The sequence below is a fragment of the Porites lutea genome, chromosome 3 (genome assembly GCF_958299795.1).
Source record: "Porites lutea chromosome 3, jaPorLute2.1, whole genome shotgun sequence".
In the NCBI taxonomy this organism is placed as follows: domain Eukaryota; kingdom Metazoa; phylum Cnidaria; class Anthozoa; order Scleractinia; family Poritidae; genus Porites; species Porites lutea.
Window position 1 is genome coordinate 3,182,721 of NC_133203.1, and position 7,577 is coordinate 3,190,297.

The window sequence follows — 7,577 nt, forward strand, 5'->3', positions numbered from 1 at the left end:
CGTATACGTAGCGCAAGGCCGATTTGAAATTACGAGCCCACTAACCCATGAATTGTAAGACACAAAGGCCTATTACCAACAATTAATTGTGTCAATAACAAAATGCGAGAAGCAAAAGCAAAAACATGAATTATCGGAATGTGGAAGCCCGAACGCATGATGACCTTTAAAAAAAAAACATTCTTTTGTATTTAACAAGCTGTCAAAGCCCAAAGAAAAAATATATGAATAAAAGTCACTGGACCAGTTAGTTTCATCCATTTTTCTTTTCCAGTTGAAGCTAGACAGCTTACCCGGTCACTATATTTTCATTGATTTTGATTGGTTTAACCATGTGCTATGTAGTTAACTTTCATTGATTAATGGCATTTGCTAGTTCATTTTCATTGGTTCTTTAACTGTCCGATTTCACTTGTCCGATTACAAGCTCCTGGTAATCGGACAGATCAAACAGGACAGTTTTGGAGTTACAATAACAAATGGCATTTCCCGTGGGGTCTCATTTTCAATAGATTTGTTTGAATGGGGTATCCTGGGTACCAGAGGTTGTTCTCGCATGTGGCGGGCATTTCCAGTGTTGGCCAAGGGCCGACACATCCTCGGCCCTCCGACACCCAGGCTATGAATAGGGTCGCACCTTTTCGGATTTTTGGGGTGAGAAAGTTCTTCATATTTCCGGTTATCCAACCTACCAGAATGTAGGTGCTGTAGGTGAAAAGTAAAGTGCTCTTGATTCATTTTAAAAAATGGTTCAGTTCATTTTACGATAACCTATTTTAAAGGACTGATAAATAGAAAGTGACTAAGTTGGGATCGCGAAAATTACATTTGCCCGAATTAAAAATTAAAAGTGACTAAGATGGAGTCAATCGTTGGACACAGAATAGACGGTAATTGGGTAGGGGCTCTGAGAGGCCAGTCGCACATACCCAGCAAAATTTAACCCAAGTACCCGCCCCCCCCGGGGGGGAGCACTTACCATTTGTACGGAAATTTGGGTCAAAAATTTCGGTCAAATGGTACCAGAAACAGGAACGGGATTGAGTTATACCATCTAAAAAATACCGGTAAATTTTTCGCTTTCTCTCGACATGAAGCATGGAACTAGTAATCCAAACAAATGGTACAGAAAATTTCGCTCACTTCCGTAAAAACGGGGAAAAGAGATAATACCTTGAGCGCTTACCATTTGCACGAAAATTTCGGTGGCAAATTACCGTCAAATGGTACCGGTATTTTTTTGGCACCGAAAACAGGAACGGGATTGAGTTGTACCGTTGACAAAATACCCGCAAAGTTTTCGCTTTCTCTGGGCATGAAGCCCGGCACTAGTAATCTAAACAAATGGCACAACAAATTTCGGTCGTTTCAGTAAAAAAGGAAAAAAGTAATACCTCGAAAGGCATTACTTTTTTTCCGGAAAATTTCCACCGGGATGAACCGTTCCATTTGAATTCTTCCCGGAATTTCCAGGTTTTCCTTACAAATGGTAAGCGCTCTAGATTTGACCAAATGTTTTTTTTTTTTTTCTACACAGTCTGAGTCGCGTCGTTGCCGCTGCTGTCGTGAGTTTTCTCAACACCTTATCTTGACACCGTTTGACAGAGCCTTCCTGGTTAATTTTCCCGAAATTCTGGCTATATCTGGTTAAAAAAGGGTACATGCAGTTCTTCTCAAAACTTTAAGTGCACGTAAAATGCATGTTTTTGATTGGTTAACAAACAGACGATACCTAATAAGGAAAATCTTCGCCGCTATTATTGATTGGCGCTAAAAATATGAAGCACACGCCACGTTGACAGCTAAAACTTTGTCTGGTAAGCTTATTAATATTGTCTCTGTTGTATCAGGTGCTTTCACCTCTGAGGTTTCTTATATTAATAATGATTTTGATAACCCTGGTTAAAGTTTTACGTTGAGCTGTATCAAAGAACCACAAACTCCTGTATTAAAATGTTAATCTTAACAATTATTTTGCCAAGCAAATATTTGTAAGTTTCGTTTACAACGTATACACAGGAGCAAAATGTCATGACTTGACAAGTTTTTCCTTTCCGACCAAAAAAATAAACCCATTTTTCCGCCTTTAAAATGTTTACTCCCTCAAGACTCTTTTAAAGAATTTATTTGAAATGTTAATTAACCTTAAAGGTCCCAAATGGCTTGCCCAGAGCTGTATGTGGTAATTTATGTGGTAAACAATCCTTTTTCATGCTACATAGACACGTGCAGTAAGAAAATCCAATCAAAAATTATTATTCAAATCAAAATATTGCTCCGCGCCACATTCAAAAATTGGTAACTTCAGTTGTGAGAGCTGGCGAGGGTAGCTCACGAAGGAGAAACAAGATGGTCTCGCTTAACCTACCTGGCCGTCTTTCTCAGCTTCACAAAGAAAGCTAGCTATGAACGAAGCAGTCTGGGATGTTAAAACCAGCGCGCACGACTGAGGTAAGTTATACTTGTTAAATTCAGTATCGTCTGTACGGTTGAAATTTGTGTTCCGACGAGTCCAACTTAAAATTGAGTTATTTCGTTGTCGAATGCTCTTGTTTTAAACTAATTTGTTCCCGGAGGAGAAATAGCGAGAAGAAACGAAGCCAAATGCTCACTCAGCAAAATTTATTTATAGTTTATCATTTTGAAAGCCATGGGTAGTTCGTACATGGTCGAACACGTGGCCTTCTAAAATACAAGCGAAGCTCAGTGCAGTCCTTGATAAAGAAAGTAAGCTAGCAAATCACATTTTGCTCTTCATCCAAATTCACGTTGGTGACACAGACAGTAATTCAACAGAAAAAAAAACAACGAATTTCATTCATCTTCTTTCTCCGTATAGATCATGACAGCGAGATTTTGGTGAAGTTTGCTAACCTCGCCGGAAAAATGTGACCACCGTTCCTACTTTAAATGATATCGACCAATAAAAGCTATAACGGAAAGCCTCAAAGTTAATTAGCAGAAGGTTTTTTAAAGTTTTTTTTAACATTTATACCCGAAAGAATAAAGAAAAAGTACCTTGCACTTAAACTTAATTCAGTATTAGGGATAGGAAAATGTGTGACTTGGTACTTTTGGTTGTCAACGATTTTAGTTGGGCAATTTCGAACAACTCTTTTTGTAAACTCGCTACTTGAGTTTTCGCTTCCCTGTGTGCAACTACTATAATCTAGTTTAATTATATAAAATTTATTGAGGTCTTACTCTGTCTTAGGTTGGATAAGATTGCCCTTACATTCAAACAGGGTCGTGTAAAAAACGAACCGTAGTTGAATGCGTGAATTGAAGAAACAAGATATACATGCAACTTATGGCTTAAAATGATTTTAAACAGTTACATACGATTAATAATTAGACAATTGACGATTAAATAGATTGGAATCAAAAATGACTTTGAAATTGCCATAAAGTTGGAAAATAGTGATCAGTTTTCGCCTAAGTCAGATAGTTTTCAATATGTTTGGCCAGATTTCGGCTAAATGCCCATTCACGTGGTACAACTGAACCGCCAAGCTGGAGAGCAAAAGTCGCACTGGGACAAGACAAACAAAAGACATATATAATTTTAAATGGTAATTTTCTTTGTTTGTCTTGTCCAAGTGCGACTTTTGCTCTTCAGCAAGGCGGTTTTGTACCACGTGAATGACTAGCTGCAAATTGCCCTGATAAAAACCAACCAACCATTTGCAGTCAAACCTTGATTCCCACCTTATATGATGTCACTGCATCACGCGCGATCTCTCGCGCGGATATATTGCGGCCGAGCCTGGATTGTTACCATGGTGATGAACATTGCAAGTTGCGATTCTTGCTACAAATGGAAAAGATTCGAAAAGATCGTCAGCACAGCCCTGTATTAGTATGATAAAATCTTTGCAAACCTTTTCAGGGCATGAGAAATTTTCAATTGCAATTAAATTTGAAAAATAAAGTATTTCTGTATTTTTTCTTCGTTTCTTCTTTACATAGCTCCCTAAAGCGTTTAGAGCCTTTTCACTACTATTTCCTCAGCTTCTCATCTTTTTAATATTAATTTCAGCCGTCAGACCAGACAACAACAGCAGCCCATAAGATCCGCCCCAGATCAGACCATCACACCAGATAATCAGATGAGTCTCAGATCCCGACCACAGATCAGACCATGGACCAACTCCCACACCAGACCATCGTCAGACCAGACCACCAAAGTCAGCCCATCAGATCAGACCACTACCACCAAACCGGACCACCAGATCAGATCAGCCCAACAGACTACCATTCTTGACTGCTCCACTTCAAATCAGCACAGCACACCCAACCTCGTGAAATGGTACAGGTCAGGTGCATTGTTTGTGGGTTGGGTCAAGGGGGGTATATAGAGCTCTGGATGAACCTTGCAAAGCATACTTTCCACACACGTTCGGCCTGAAGTTTTCGGAAATATTTTTCGGCTTAACTTAACTGTAGTTAGATCAGTTAGCGGGTGCCCTGGGCTGGTAAGGGCCTCCCCTTCCCTTTTTCATAAGTTGGGTTCCTTTGCAGGTGTTCGGTCAGTAACATAGGTTCGGCTTTTAGGATTCGGCTCGGCTTCTAGGAAACGATTCGGCTTCGTTTTTTACGCCTTTTTTTGATGGACTCACCGCCGCTTTTCGTCGTCGTCGTCGTCGTCGTCGTCACGTCGTCACTGCAGTCTCCCGCTTAGTTGCGCCAAATTCAATTCATCACACTTCACTTGATAGCCATTGCGCTGGGCAAGTGAAGCATTCACTCGCAAGGTTCAACCAGACAGTGATTATTTTAATACGTAACTTAGTAAACTAGAGACGTAAGACCATCCAGCTGCAGTGAGAGGACCTCATTTGGCCTCCGCTTACAGGCTCAATGGTCTCTCTGGTTACAGGTAGATAGTCAGATTAGTCTCTCAAATTCGAGTCTGATCCTTCCTATACCAATTTGACTTTTCATGTTAAGCAATACGAATGCGAAGCGAAAATTTTTAAGTGCGCTTTCATTTTCAGACTTCGAACTTGTGAGGGTAGATCAATTGACAGGTTTCGTCTTACAAAGAAGGTAATTTGCGACCAGGCGTTTCTTCCCGCGAAGAGCCAACACCTTGTTGCAGGTTGCAGGGCAACATGGGACAATCCACACACCAAAGGCTAGATCGTTTACAAATCGTAAGCGTAGGAAGTCTTCGAGACCAATCTACGACGCAGTTTCATCGATGGAGGAGCACGAACAAGCCGATCGGCCTTTAGTCAACGTTAGTAGCCTGCGAGGTAATTACAAGAATGCTTCTTGGCCGAATATTTCGGGGACACACATGTGGAGGCCCACCATACCTTGATATGCGTGTCCCTGAAAGGCATTCAGGTGAAAACCTCGCAGGCTATAGATAGTCTTTCAGTAAGCAGCAGGAGAGGATACTCTGGCGTGGCATCGTTGACATTAAGACGATTTTATTTGTCTTCTTGTTAATTTTGCTCCGCTGGAGAGTTCTCTTCTTAGGAAGCCCTGCATTGCACTACGCAGGCACAGCTCGTCTACAAATGGTAGGCGTACGTAGTCTTCACGTCGACCGTTCGTGGCTTTTGGTTTCTTTGTCCTGATCCGAGAGTGGCCTGCAGTGTTCTACCCCCGAAATCTCTTGTAGTACTTCATGGCTAAGAAGGAATCCTAAAGCAGCACGCTGTCTATTTACTTTTTTTTTCCTTGAATCTTGTAACAAGAAATATTTGCTTTTAGAAATGTGAATAAAATGCTTTTGATCGTATTGTATTTGATTGAATTGTGGGTCCATTGATACATCAAAAGAAGAAGCCGGCCGAAGAAAGAAGAACAAAGAACCTCCAGATGTACAGAAAGATAGTCCAGTTAATTAAGTAGGCGAGGTAGCTGCCTTTGCGGCGATGAATTGAGAAGAAGAAACATATAGGACCAAACCAGACAATGATGATGGTGATGAGAATGATGATGATGATGACGACGACTATGATGATGATGATCGTTTGCACTAAGACGTCATTGTGCTTCTACTAAATTTATTTTTGCTGTTGATTTGGGGTCATAATTGAACTAAAAAAAATCAAGCTGGAATGTAAATTGGCTACTTTGCAAACAGAAGCCGATCACATCATAGTGAAAACGACTTCATCATTAGGAAGGCAAGGTAAAGCCAGAGGAAACAGCATATAGCAATGACTTTAATGAGCTGTCTTAACTAACGTTGAAATCCGTAAGGGCCTTTTTCCACCCTCTTCCACCCTTTTCAATTTTTCATAGAAATTCTTAGTCACCGTAAATCTAAAATTAGTTTAATCCCTGTCGCATAGTCCAATGTTAGTTGAGACAGCCACCAATATGTTATAATTAAAATTTAATTGGCCGGCCGAACTTCACCTTTGGACAACTTCACTTCATCATGGACTTCTACGACTCCTTTTTTTTCCCGCTTTTTTTGGATTGTGGATTCCACTCTCCTTGGTCTTTTGGTAGAGGAACATGACGACAGAGTACAGCAGCCCATATAAGGTAGGGCTGATTTATGCTGGTACAAAGTTTACGCAAAGCTGACTCGTTCGGTCTGAAATAGCAAAATCGGATCGTTGAATTTCTTCGTAACGCTTATGTAAACATTGCACCACATCAATCAGCCCAAGCAATAATCCTATCTGGCACAAGGTATGTGGATTCTTTTATCTTTATTAGGCGATTAAATTTTCGGTTCGGTCGTTCTTTTTTTTCGGCTTTCGATTCGACTTTTGATCTGATTCCGGATTCGGCTTCAAAACATGTGAAGGCTTGGTATGGACAAATTTTCCATAGCAAGCCGCCAAATATCCCTGCGTACCGTCCGGGGGACCCTGGCGTGTTTCATTCGAGGTGTCAAGGTTTTATGGACACATGTCACACTCCTTGGTCTTGCTCGGACGCCAAATTCTAAGAAGCGCACCCCATCTATATAGACTTTACTTTCTGTAAACGGCCAACTCAATTTAATAAAAACACTTATTCTAATGTGTCGTCTGTGTGGTTTTTTCTTTTACTTTAAAGCTAAATCTTTAGAGTAATTAATTATAAGTACTAATGATCATTTAATTTGCAGGGATATTACAAAATACTTGATGTAAAAACGGCGAATAAATAAAACAAAAATAAAACACTGAGTTGTGAGTGTGATGTCTTTCAACTACGCACATTGAGTGACAATCAGAGTGTTGCATCAGTGTGATCGCTATGAAAACACAAACAACTAACTCATTTAATTTCAGGTGCGTCGGAAATCAATAAGTTTATCTTTTTTTTGGACTCCTCCGCCACTTTTTTCAAGAGTGAATGGACGCACATTTTTTGGGCGCGCCCTCTCGAGATCGTGCATGGCTTTCAGTTTTTCGACCTTTTTACTGCGTTTTGGAGGCGTTCTTGAAGAAACGCATGGCACTGCCTATTTGGAAGTCATACGTGAGGTGCTGAAGGAAGAACAGGAACTTTAACAGCAAGTTTAATGTGATTGAATTGTACGTAATTAAAAGTTGATGAAAAATAAAGTTTAACAAACGAAAGGTATATAATCAGCTTTCTTTTTTTTTTTCTTTTTT